This window comes from Odocoileus virginianus, chromosome 28 (assembly GCF_023699985.2).
Source record: "Odocoileus virginianus isolate 20LAN1187 ecotype Illinois chromosome 28, Ovbor_1.2, whole genome shotgun sequence".
NCBI lineage: Eukaryota > Metazoa > Chordata > Mammalia > Artiodactyla > Cervidae > Odocoileus > Odocoileus virginianus.
Genome location: NC_069701.1, coordinates 40,613,241 through 40,627,044, shown reverse-complemented (window position 1 = coordinate 40,627,044; position 13,804 = coordinate 40,613,241). Strand labels below are relative to the sequence as shown.

Here is a 13,804-nt window from a genome sequence, read left to right as displayed (position 1 = left end):
AACTTCCCAAGAAAATCATGAATGGGCCACACATCCGAGAAGGTGCCCCAGGCCATCTGCTCAGGATGAAATGGACAGGCTTCCTGGGCTCCTCGCTGTGTGCCTTGCCACTGCATGACCCCCACCCCCCACCACCCAGGTCCAGGCTCCCATTATGAGGTCACCCCAAGGGCCCTGCGCTTTTAAACACAGATTTTCTGTTTGTGACTTCTCTCCAGTTCCTTTGAAGCCAGGTGGCCTCCCTGATGGAACACTGAAGCAGATGGCCCTGCTCGGGGTCCTGGCGCCCAGCCCTTGCTGCAGGGAGCAGGAGCAGGTCGGTGACTCACTTGGACAGTGACTTCTGTGGTCAGGGCAGGCAGAACCCCGAGGCACCCTCACCACTGCCGTTTGCTTCCTGACTTCGGAGCATCTGGAGGAGCCGTGTTGACCCTGAAAGTTGAAAGGCTTTCCGGCTGTCTGGCTGCCACTTCTCTTCTTCAGGGATGTTCCCTGGTCCCCCGTCCGGCTTCCCATCCTGGAGCTGGTCACGCTGGGTTTTCTGAGTAGGAAGTGGCACGTGGCTCCAAGCACGCAAGATGTCCCACCATGAACTGAATCTGGGGAATAAACTCTGTGCCCCCTGACCCCTGGGGTGCCCCAACCCTACTGGTTTCTCTCAGTAAGGCAGGGATCCCCCAGATCCCTAGAGCCCCTTAGACACCCAAAGGTACCTCCAGACTCCCTGAGTTCCCCCGAGGCTCCCTGAGTTCCTCCCAGACTTCCCGAGGTCCCCCAGACTCCCCAAGTTCCCCCCAGACTCCCTGAGGTCCCCCCAGACTTCCCAAGTTCCCCCAGACCCCCCGAGTTTCCCCAGACCACCAAGGCCCCCCAAGGTCACTGAGATCGCAAGTCCCCTCGCTGGCCCCCAGATTTCCCAAGGCCCACTCCTGAGCTCCCCCCGACCGCAGAGGCCCCCATAGATCCCTGATGGTCCCAGACCCCTGGAGGCCCCCCGAGACCCCTAAGGCCCCTCCAGACTCCCTGAGAACCCAGGCCGCTCACCCCTTGACAGATTGTAAGGAGCAGTCTGACCGGGGTCTCCTTTCCATCCCTGAACCCTCTGGCTGAGGAGTTCTCTGGCCAAACAGGGCTTCTCTCTGCCTTCAGCCATGTCCTTGGTGGTTAGCATTGCCTCTGGGCCGGACTGGAGCAAAAATAAGGCAAGGGGTCTGGGGTCTGCAGGACTGTTCCTTCTGAGCTCCATGTCTCCGAGCCTCACTGGTCCCCACCCCCAGGGCACATGGCTTAAGACCAGGGACTGGGAATACTGGACTTGGGATGGCTGAGTTGGTCCTTCTCCCTCTCATCACCATGAGGGCTCCCTCTGGGCTGGTGGCTGGGGAACCCCAGGAGCCAGCCTGCAGGAAAGGGCTGAGGACAGCGGCCTCATTGGACAGTGTGACAAAGCCAGGCGGAGTCCCTTTGTCCCTGGGGCAGGAACGTGAGGCTGGCCCGTCTCCCCTCACGCCCTCTGGGGCAGCGGGCAGAGGATTCACAGCTTCCCTCCTGGCCCAGGTGTCCATATATTTTTCTTGTCAATATGTTCGTTTTCAGCCAATTGTACAGACAAAGGGGAAAATCCCACAGAATGAAGGAGGAGCAGGAGGAAGAGGAGAAGCAGAAGGAGGAGGAGAAAAGCTGTGTTTACATTTCAGGAAACAACCTCAGGGAAAGAGCGGCCTTCCCGGCTGCGGAGACCACGCTGCAGCCCTTAGGAGCCCATGCTGAGTCTGCTGACTTGTTGGGCCTCGTCCTCAAGCAAGTGAACCTCACTCACCCGACCCGAGTTATTCTTCAGGTAACCGGGGGCCCATCAGGGCTGGTGGCCCTGAATTCTCAGAACAAAATCTGCCCAGTAGGCAGGACGAGAGGTCCGGGATGAGGCCGCATGCGTGCTCGGTCATGTCTGACTCTTTGCGGCCCCGTCGACTGCAGCCCGCCAGGCTCCTCTGTCCACGGGATTCTCCAGGCAAGAAGGACACTGGAGTGAGGTGTCATGCCCTCCTCCAGGGGATCTCCCTGACCCAGGCGTGGAACCCGGGTCTCCTGCATTGCCAGCAGATTCTTTACCGCTGAGCCACCCAGGAATGAGGCAGACTCTGGTATGAATTCCAGAACACCCAGGGGATTTCAGTCTGTCTTTAGATCTGCTGGTTTCTGTTCATCATACGGGCAGCCTATTATCTGATGATTTGAAAAGAATCATTTGGCTGTGCCAGGTTTTAGTTGCAGCCCACAGGATCTTTAGTTGTGACGTGTGGACCCTTAGTTATGGCACATAGGGTCTAGTTCTCTGACTGGGCATTAAACTGGGATGCCCTGCTTTGGGAGCTCGACGTCTCGGCCACTGGGCCACCAGGGAAGTCCCCTGGCTGACGATGTTAGCTCCTGAGTTCGCAGTGCCTTGGAGGCTGGGCTGGGTATGGAACTGCACCCTGAAATCAGCAGTCATACTTACACACAGGCTCCCACCACATCAGCAGAAGCAACCTGCTTACCCCTGATGGAGGGGATGGGTCCCCTTTCTCCGAGAGATTCCCCAGAGCCTCACTCAAGACACTTGACACTTGTCCTCCCTAACGGAACCCATGGCCCCTCAATACATCGACTGATGAGTCTGATAACAAAGATTGGCCATCAGCATGTCTGCAGAGGAGAAATTCATCAGGCGATGAAGAGAGCCGGAGCTGCCAATGGTAACCAGGAAAATACACGTGGTGGTGGGTCTGACTCCGTTCACGGACCCCGACTGTATTGATCGATTAATTAGAAGTCGAGCCTCCTTGAGGACAGATCCTGTAAATGTCACTGCCAGTTTATGCCATCATTGTTTTCCCGATCCTTCCCCAGAATGACATATGGCTACTGATCATGGTACGTGTGTCCTGAAAAAAGACTTTCAAGGATTGTTGGATGCAGGGTCTGCTACCGGGAGACCTGAAACTCTGTTGCTGTCCCCACTCACAGTGATAAATAGAGTCCAGGCCCATGTCCACGTCACCGCGAATCCAAGGGCTCACCTGTGATCACTTTTTCAGTCCCTTATTGTATAACTTGGGGGGCTGCAATCCAGAGTTGGCAGGACCCTGGCTTTGATTCTGTGACCTGTGGGAAAGGAGTCATGCAGTGGGAGAAGCCAGATGGAATCCCCTGAAACGGTCCCCTCCTGGCTGAGGCAGTAAGGCGGAAGCAATGCCACCCCGGGGAGAACTGCAAAGACTTGGTGCATCACAGAACACTTAAGGATGCAGGGGTCCTGACTCATCACATTCCCATTCAACTCACCCGTCTGACCCCAAAGCGTGCAGGACATTACGTAAACCACGCCAGAGGCGGTGTATTGTTTACTGGAGGAGATTGACAGCCCCTGACGTTGGTATGTGGTTGTGTTCTCACTTATTTACTGGTTTAGGCACTTTCCATTCTTCCTGTAAACTCTTGTTTTCAACCGGAAGAACATCCTGGAAGTATGGATCAGCTGGCAATAAATTTTTGCTTGTCTTGTTCTTCAGTTGCTAAGTCCTGTCCAACTCTTTGTGACTCCATGGACGGCAGCATGCCAGGCTCCTCTGTCCTCCACTATCTCCCAGAGTTTGCTCAGATTCGTGTTCATTGAGTCGGTGATGCTATCAAACCATCTCATCCTCTGCCATCCCCTTCTCTTCCTACCCTCAATCTTTTCCAGCATCAGGGTCTTTTCCAATGAGTTAACTCTTTGCGTCAGGTAACCAAAGTATTGGAGCTTCAGCTTCAGCATCAGTCCTTTCAAAGAATATTAAGGGTTGATTTCCTTTAGGATTGACTGGTTTGATCTCCTTGTGTGTTATTAACCTGAAAATGCCTTTATTTCAATTCTCTTGTTTTGAAGGACATTGTCATTGGATATAACATTCTGAGTTGATGAGTGTCTCCTTCCAACACTTTAAATATCATTTCCCATTATTTTCTGATCTCTTTTGTTTCTGATGAGATATCAGCCATCAGTGTTGGGGTCTTCCCGTATATGTAATGTGCTCTTTTCTCTGGCTGCTTTCAAGATTTTCTATTTTTCAGTAGTATGATGATGTGTGTAGGTGTGGTTTTCGGGCTTTTCTGGGGTTTTGTTTTGTAATTATCTTATTTGGAATTTATTGAGTTTCTTGGATCTGCAAATATCTTTCTCCCTATTATATGGAGATCTTCAACTTTGGGAATTTTTTGTTTTATTTACTCAGTCTTTTTCTGCCTCCTTTCACTCTGTTTTATTTCTGGGACTGCAGCTACACACATTCCAGGCCATTTGACTTTGTTCCAAGGGTCTCTGAACATTTGCTAATTTTCTTTAGATTTCCCTCTCTCTCTTTAAAACTTTTTTAAAAACTTGTTTATTTATTCTGGTTGCGCCAGGTCTTTGTTGGTGTGTACGGGCTTCAACCGGCTGTGGTGAGTGGCGGCTACTCCTCATTGTGATGCGTGGACTGCTCATTGCAGTGGCTTCTCTTGTGGGGACACAGACCCCAGGCACGTGGGCTTCAGTGGCTGCCGTCTGAGGCTCCAGGCCGCCTGGGCGCAGGAGCTGTGGCCTGCACGCTTAGCTGCAGACAGGGGGGTGAAACCCACACCCCCAGCATTGGCAGGCAGAATCCTACCCACGAAACCACCAGAGAAGTCCCCTCTGTTTTATTGTTTTTCTCGATTGGATAGTTTCTATTGATCTGTCGTCAGGCAATTTCTACTGTCATTTCTAATCTTCTTTTAATCCACTTACTTTTTCACTTGTTATTGTGCCTGTGAATTCTGGAATTTCCATTTAGTTCTTCTTTCGAGTTCTAATTTATCTTCAGAGATTCTTTATTCATTTGTTCATTAGGGCCATAATCTCCTTTAAATCCTTGAACATATTTATAATAATAGCTTTACTATATCTGCTAAGTCCAACATCTGGGCCATCTTCGGGTCAGTTCCAATTGACTGCTATTTTATGGCATATGAGCTATATTTTCCTGGTACTTTGCATATCTAGATTTTTTCCTATTATTTGGAACTGCAGATGGCACATTTTAGAGATTTGGAATTCTGATATTTGTCTCTGAGTACTGCTGGTTTTATTCTTGTAGGTGGTGGATTTCTGGCTGATAACTTGAACTTACATAGACTTTGATCTGGTGTTTCCTGAACCCCTCTAAGTGGCTTTGACTCTCCTTCTGAGTTCTGTCTTCAAACCTTGTTGAGACTTGATTTAAGGCTCTAGACTTATATAGACCAGAGTTTGCTGCAGGTCATGGTCTTTACTCCTAAGGCACAACTTTTCTGATGTGTCTTCTCGTTTCTGGCTGGCCGGGAGCTTCAGTATGTCTCAGCAAACTTTGGTCTCTCAACTCCATAGCACCTGATCTCAGGTAATTCTTGCATAGTCTTTCCCTGTATACTCACAACCCCACTCTCAGCCAAAGACTTGCAAGTCACCCTCACGCAGATGTCTGAGGTGCTCCCGTGGGCACGGCGCCCTCCTCTCTGCACCCTGACCGCAGAGTCACGTCGTTTTGGCAGTCCCCTCCGCTCAGTAAGGTTGCTCTTCCCTGCTCTTGCTCCTATGCCATGGTCAGGAAACCTCCCCTAGGCAGAGAGGCAGGGCAGTTAATGGGGTTGCCTTACAAGTTTCCCTTCTCTCAGGGATCACCGGTCTTTAATGCCTGTTTTCTGTTGCCCAAACAAGATTGCTTCATATTCGTCCTCCCCCACCCCCAATTTTGTGGTTCTTTATGGCAGGAAGCTTCCTCTGGTAGTCACTTCTCCATCTTGGAGTCAGAAATGGAAGTTCTAGAAGTGTTCTTCTCCAGTCCCATTGGTGAAGAGGATAAAAAGCAACTTGTCATCATGGGAGAAGGACGGCAGTTCACATTCACTCTCTGGTTCCACACTGGCGATAACTCTCCTATTCTCCAAACAAGACACCTCACAGGGACCGTAGTCATCTCGATATTCTATAGATCAGGCTGGTCTTCTATACTGATAACCCATGTGAACTGGAAGTGGTGAGCTTGGAGCAGAGAGGATGCAGAAAGTGAGAAACTAAGTTATGACAATATCAAGGGCTGCATGTCAACGAAATGAGTAGGGACCCAGTGTCCAGGGCCCGTGGGGCTTCCCTTTAAAGCAAAGAATCATTTGTTGCCCATCCTACATCTTCTACAGCTAGCAGGAAAGAAGCACAAAACTTAAAGTTGTTTGGACTTGGGGGGAGGCGGAAATCGATATCACTCTCAGGAATTCTGTTCTAACCAGTTTATTGAGGGGTTTGAATGGCTTTCTATCTCACGTGAGACACAGATCAGGAGAGGGCTCATTGGCAGGCAGAGGCGGCAGTGTAAGTTTCTCTGTCCTTAGGGACTTGCGATCCACCAGACAAGGTGATGAGAGCTTGCACAGGTGGGGAGTGCAGAAAACCTCTCCAGGAGCATCTCATCATGGACCTGTGGAGTTTCTGAGTGAAGACATGCTCTTTCTAGGATTTTTAAAATTTTTTTGGCCACACTGCGCAGCACGCAGGATCTTAGTTCCCTGACCAGAAATTGAGCCTGCGCCCCTCTGTGTTGGAAGTGCAGAGTCTTAACCACTGGGCTGCCAGGGAAGCCCCAAGTTGTGCTCTCTACAATAGAGACTGCTGGCTGTTTGAAGAACAGCTTGTGAGCTGCTGGCAGGTTCCAGCAGGGCTGGAGTGCCTGGCCAGGGCACACCAGGCGGTTGTGCGCTGAAGTGTCTCTCACGAGCTGGCTGAAGACTGACTCTTTTTGCATCACGTCGTCTCTGAGAAGTAACCTGGAAAGAGAGCAAGGGGGGGCAGCCCTCAGGCAGCACACTGGCCATCCACCACACATAGAAAAGTACCCGGCTTGTCTTATGGGATAGGAGCCTGCAAGGAACAATACTAGGAGATCGGGGACAACTTTGTCTGAAGATGGACATATGGCAGTGGGCAAAAGTGTGTGGGTGTCCACTGACCATCAGGGCGCCTGTCCCATAGTTCAGGCTCGAAGGGACCAGGTCTGTGGGATGACTTGTCCTGGACATAAAGGCCAGTCTTTCTACTTGATTCTGGCACAAAAGAATAAATCAAAGATGATGAACCCCAAGCCTCTGTGTGGCTGCTCTCTTTGGATGACCACAGTCATCCACAGATGATGCTATTGATGACAGAGAAATGAACAAGAATCCACAGGAGACAGCAAAGTTACCTCTTTCTTCTTGGACGTTATGTTCCTAAGAGAGTGTTCAGAAATAATGACCATTGTCTTGGGGCATGTTAAGTGGCCCATAGACACCAATACCCATGCTGGACACTCAAACTTTCAGCAACCAAGACAAGTGATGAACCTTCAACGTGGCACCCTTCCTTGAGAGCACCAGCAAATCCCTTAGTGGCAGGTTAATTCCATCACCCCTCTTTTAATCTGGAATTCTCCAGGCAAGAATACTGGAGTAGGTAACCATTCCCTTCTCCAGGGGATCTTTCCGAGCTAGGGATTGAACCCTAGTCCCATGTTTCCTGCATTGCGGACAGATTCTTTACCAGCTGATCCATTAGGGAAGCCCTTCTAATCTGGGTAGAATAGCAGTTTGTCTTTTCTGGAACTACCACCTCTCTTGGTATGGGTTTGCTTCCTCTGCTCACACTGCTTCCCCAGCATCCATCAAAGAGCTTACAGAATCCATCCCCGAGGTCTGACTGCACACCTTGAATTGAGAACTCATTTTACAGCTGGGGAGATACCACACTGAGCACACGGCCTTGTGGTCTACTGGTCTTAGGACCTACTCTCATCAGTCAGAAGCAGATAGCCTGGGAGAATACCAGAGCATCCTGTGAAAGACTCAGCTACCCATCAATGCACCCAACCAATGGCCAAATATGGAGCTGTGACCCCCAAAGTTGAAATTCATGAATTCAAGAACAAAGGCTGCAGTAGGAGAGCCATTTCTCATTGTCACCACCGCCCCCACCCCCAACATGGGGTGCCTCGCTGGAAGTGCGTGCTGAACATGCCTCTTGCTTCCTGCCCCTAAGCTCCTCTGAGGACTGCCATGCGTGTCTGCTTAGCCCTCACACACACTATCTGGAAGTGCTGGGAAGTCAACACTCTGTGGGCTGATTCTCTGTCCAATGGAGGGGGGGACACTGACAGATGGAGGTCAGACATGAGAGTTGGACCATAAAGAAGGTTGGTTGCTGAAGTACTGATGCTTTTGAATTGTGGTGCTGGAAAAGACTCCTGAGGATCCCCTGGACAGCAAGATCAAACCAATCAATTCTAAAGGAAATCAACCCTGAATACTCATTGGAAGGAGTGATGCTAAAGCTGAAGCTCCAATCTTTGGCCACCTGATGCAAAGAATTGACTCATCAGAAAAGACCCTGATGCTGGGAAAGATTGAGGAAAGGAGGAGGGGGTGACAGAGAATGAGACGGTTGGATGGCACTGTCCATAGACTCAATAGACATGAGTTTGAGCAGTCTCTGGGGGATGGTACAGTCAGGGAAGGCTGGCGTGCTGCAGTCTGTGGGGTTGCAAAGAGTCGGACAGAACTGAGCGACCGAACAACGAGAGTCCCAAGAGCCCGTGGAGGGGGACGGGCAGCGGGGTCGGTGCGGGGGCCGGGGTGGGGGAGCCGGAGGGGCCGGGAGGCACTGTGTGCAGCTCTGCTGAGAAAGAGGAGGGAGTCAGGTGAGCATCTGGAGTGAAGCGTTCCGGATGGAGGGGATACTGTGTGTGCTGGTCGCTCAGTCGTGTCTGACTCTTTGCAACCCCACGACTGTAGCCTGCCAGGCTTCTCTGTCCATGGGATTCTCCAGGCAAGAATACTGGAGTGGGCTGCCATTTCCTTTTCCAAGAGGGGATAGCAGGAGACCACCTCAGGGAGATGAGGGTCTTTTCCATTCCAGCGCATTCAGTGTTTAGAAATAAACAATATTCAACTTCACGTAATACCCCTGAGAAAGTGGCTTAGCAGGATTATGCAACTGCTTCATGTACTGGTGAGCCCAGGGGCTTCAGACCTCACAGGGTCCTCCATCCATTTTTCTTGCCTGATGGACGTAATCTGGACAAGAAAATTGTGTTTTGAAGATGGCAGATCCAAAGGGGAAACAAAAATATGTGTAGCCAGCATCCGTTTATTAGAGACCAAGTTTAGTTATGATCAATCAAGTCTTTCTACTTGATTACAGCAAAAATGAATAAATAAAAGATGCAAACCCAAGACGTCTCCCTGGCTTCTCTTTAGAAAGACCGTTGTGATCTGGTGGAATCCAAGTCAGGTGTGGTGGGTACCACAATCATCCCCCAGATGATGCTGTCGATGATGGAGAAATGAATAAGAATCCACTGGACACAGCAGAGATATCTTTTCCTTCCTGGAAACTGTTGCTAAGGAGCGTATTCATAATGAAAGACCATTGTCTTGGGGCATGTGAAGAGGCCCACAGAAATCAAAGGGATTTAAAGGGGTTGAGAAGCAGGTGTGGTGAAGAGTCGGACATGGCGGGAGTCGTCAGGGCCGGAAGGGACAAAGTTCAGACGGTGCCCATGGCATTTTATTGCAGAAAGGAAAGCACCCTTTTGAATTCTATAATAACACTCTGTGTTTGTGGTCAATTTTCATCTGAGGATCTCAGAACACTTTCAGGTAGTCTTTAAACTTCACAACGACCTGATGCACTGGGTATAATTATACCCGTTTCTTCGCAGGGTCATCTGAGGCCCTTTAAGATGAGCTGACTTGCTTGGAGACTTTGATCTCGACTTTCCTGTTTTCCACTCCAACTTGCCTGGTTCATTTTAATGTTGCTAAATCAGTGAGGGACAAGAAAATTTAAACAAATCTACTCCAAAACCAGTTACTTAAATTCTTGGGCAAATCCTCTGTAGGTCTCCATGACCCCCTTCCTCTCATGTTCATTAACAAAACCAGTTAGCCAAGGTATTTTTTTACATGCTTTTAGGAAAAGTCGTTGTATGGAAATATTGGAAGGCATGAGATTGATCCCACAGAGCAAATGTGCCCCTTTCCCATGGTCTGAAATGGACTCCGTCCCAGGCAAATTGGAGTTGCAGGTATGCCGGCTAATTTCCCATCATTCTGCCTGGAGGCTATAAGATGTCTTTTCATCTTAAGTTACATAAGTATCCAAACACATAAGAAGACTGTTATTACAAAGGCAACCGATGCAGGGCAAAAAAAAGAGTTTCGTTTATTCTGAATATCTGCACTAAACGGTTTTGATGTCTTTTCAGGGACTCCTAAGTACTAAGAAGGAGAAAAAAAAATGCACAAAAGTCCTTTTAAAAATGCAACCTGGCTGTCGCTGATGTTGGGTCTGTCGAGAAATCTATTGTCCATAAGGCAAGGGCCGGGCGATCATAATCCATCCTATGATATTTGCATTCGCCTTCCCCGTCTGCCCAACCGGCGGCTTATGCAAAGCAGCTCTTAGTATTCTTAGGGGGGTGGGGGCAGGGAGAGAGCTTGTACATGTACTTCAAAAACTCTGCTCCCGACAATGGAGAACATTTGTGTTAAATATGCTGCGCTCTGGATGTTTTCTACCCGCTTCTTCAGGAAAACAGATGGGTAGTTTCTCTGACAGTGAAATTTATAGGTAACTGAAGGAAATGAGCGGTAAAAGGGAAAATTCCCTGTTTTTAATGTTCCCCATATAATCAAGGGCCTCTTTCACGGAGGTACCCCACTGCACTCCATCCTTCCACATTCTTTCCCCTTGACTGGCTCTCAAAAGATCCATTTCAACGAGGGAGAAAAAACCCAGCATCAAGGATGATGGTTGCTGATCCTGACACGCACATAGGTTGTCTGCTAAACAGATAGCTTTGGCTCAGCCGTATCGGACAACCGACCTCTGGGTGAGCTGCCCAGCAGCCGCGCTCCTGCAGGCGATGTTGAGGGAAGCCAGCCCTGCAGATTAGGGGCCCCCCGGGAAACCGAGCCCGATCCGGGCGCTCAGTTTCATCTCTAATCTATTCGGTGAGGTGTGTTCAGTCAGCGACTTCCCAGGAAGACTTGGGCCACATGGGAAGAAATCTAAGTTTCCAGCCTGTGTCCCTAGGGCCGTCTGAATGGAGCCGGTGTTTGAGCCTGTCCCGTACCTCGTGTAGGTCTGCGATACCATCAGGGGTGCCCCTGCGCTGGGCGGCGGGGGGGGAGGGAGGTGGCCGGCCTGCGGACTCGAGAAACTCAATCCCAGGCCCTTTAGCTCGACAGACATCGATGGGGAATTTACTAGGGTGGATGGAAGGATAAATTAAATCACAAAAGCTGCACTGGGAGGGAGAGGAGTATATGTGACTACTGTAAGACAAGTGAGGATAAGATATATGCACACGTATATACATATACATACATATAAAGAGAGGTGGGCTTTCCCACTGGCTCAGTAGTAAAGAATCCACCTGCAATGCAGGAGACACAGGAGATGCGGGTTTGATCCCTGGGTCAGGAAGATCCCCTGGAGGAGGAAATGGCAACCCACTCAGGCCTACAGAATCCCATGGACAGAGGAGCCTGGTGGGCTACAGTCCCTGGGCAGAGTCAGACAAAACTGAAGCTACTGAGCACACACGCACACATGCTTAGAGGCACAAAAACGTTTCGGATAAGTGATTTATTCTGTCTCAGAGGCCCCAGGATGGTATTTCAGATGGGTTCTGAGGGATAAATGGACACTCAATGAGAGGAAGACTCCGTGAGATTATTCAGGCTGCTGTCACAAAGCCCCAGCCAGAGGGGCAGGCCTGGAGGCTGGACTCCCAGACCCGCGTGCGGGCAGGGCTGGTCCTCCTGAGGCCTCGCTCCTGGGCGTGCAGACGGCCGTCTCCTCCCCCTGTCCTCACAGGGTCATCCCTCTGTGTGTGTCTGTGTCCTGACCTCCTCTTCTCATGAGGACCCTAGACCTCTAAGAGACTAGGGCTCCACCCAAAAGACTTCCTTTTTACCTTAATCACCTTTTGAAAGGCCCAGCTCCAGATACAGTCACACCATGAGGTGCTGGGGTCAGGACCCCAACACATAGCTCTTTGGGGGAGACAATTTGGCCCCTGACAAAGGGAAGGTGGTTCTTTCATGATGTTACAGAGACACAAAAGGGTAGGGTCCTGGGTCAGGTTTCCTGGGTGCAGAGCCTGAGGCGAGGGCTGGGGTCCACTTGATTTACTGAGAGGGGTCTCTCAAGAGAAAGGAAGCGAAGGAGGCAGGATGGGGCAGGGGACAAACCTCAGTGAGGTGGTAGTCTCAGCCGGAGACTGGCCTCAGCCTGGGCCCTCATGGAGCTCTGGAGTGTCAGATGTGGGACCAACAGACTTGTGGCCCCTTGAGGCCACCACGGGGGCGTTTTGTACACCCCCAACCAGGTTAGCCAGACGCTGGCTGTGGTTTCCCATGGTGGCCGAAATGTGATTCTATAAGTCAGGGCTCCCATGGAGTTGAGGGATCTCCCTGGACCAGGTCAAAGCTAAGGTTTTTCCCGTAGTCACGCATGAATGTGAGAGCTGGGCCATAAAGAAGGTTGAGCGTTGAAGAATTGATGCTTTCGAACTGTGGTGTTGGAGAAGGCTCTTGAGAGCCCCTTGGACTGCAAGGAGATGAAACCAGTCAATCCTAAAGGATATCAACCCTGAATATTCATTGGAAAGACTGAGGCTGAAGCTGAAGCCAAAGCTCTAATATTTTGGCCACCTGATGCAAAGAGCTGACTCATTGGAAAAGACCCTGATGCTGGGAAAGATTGAAGGCAGGAGGAGAAGGAGGGAACAGGATGAGACAGTTGGATGGTATCACCGACTCAAGGACATGAATCTGAGCAAACTCTGGGAGATGGTGAAGGACAGGGAGGCCTGGCGTGCTGCCGTCCATGGGGTCGCAAAGAGTCAGACACGACTGAGCGACAACAGCAGCAACAACTGGACCAGGAGCTGCCTGAACAGCCGACATCAGAGCTGCCTGAACAGCCAACACAGAGGCTGGGGGCGCTCCTGGTGGCCGAGCTCCTGGGGGACCTGGGTGGGTGCCCACGCTTCCCAGAGGCACAGTGAGCTTGAGGGGACAGAGTGGCTGCATTGGTGGGTTGACCACGGGGTCCTACAGTGGCGAGGGTTGGGTGTGGGCAGGGCTACTGAGAAGGGGGAAAAATTGGAGATGGGGCTACACTGTTGCCCATGGCCTCTCTGGCCTGCCCCCACCCCCAGCCTGGCACAGGGCAGGGACCCTGCAAAAGTTGCTGTTCAGTTGCTAAGTTGTGTCTGACTCTTTGAGATCCCATGGACGGCAGCACGCCAGGCTCCCCTGTCCTTCACTCTCTCCCGGAGTTTGCTCAAACTCATGTCCATTGAGTCGATGATGCCATCTGCAAGAGGGGTTACGAGAAAACCCATGTGGGCCAGACCTGGACCAACTTCTGCATTCAGAGAGCTGCTTCCATTCCCTCTCCTTGGGCTTTTATTAAAAAGAGATGATTTCTCATTCTTTGCTTTTGGATTCTAAAGGTCTTCTGAGTGGCTTTTGAGCTGTGGAAATTACGTTAAATATCGTAGAGTTGATTGCTTTTTCTAAACTTATCATGATCTTGATTTCTCTTTAACTTTTATAATAAACAACAGAACTCTGAATCCTATAAAGGAAAAGAAAAAAAGAGGTGATTTCAACCTGATGAATAAATCCGAGGGGACTGGATATATAAGTGGCCTGTGCATCTTTGCAGAGGAGCCTGCTGCCC

The 13,804-nt window shown here is 50.4% G+C and overlaps 1 long non-coding RNA gene across 1 annotated transcript; it reads left to right on the top strand.

Annotated features, from left to right (window-relative positions):
• Positions 1-213: 213 nt before the first annotated feature.
• On the top strand, positions 214-10,569 carry LOC110131433 (uncharacterized). Its single transcript, XR_002312182.2, has 3 exons — positions 214-316; positions 1,597-1,840; positions 10,022-10,569. It is a non-coding gene; the product is annotated as an uncharacterized lncRNA (long non-coding RNA).
• The last annotated feature ends 3,235 nt before the right edge of the window (positions 10,570-13,804 follow it).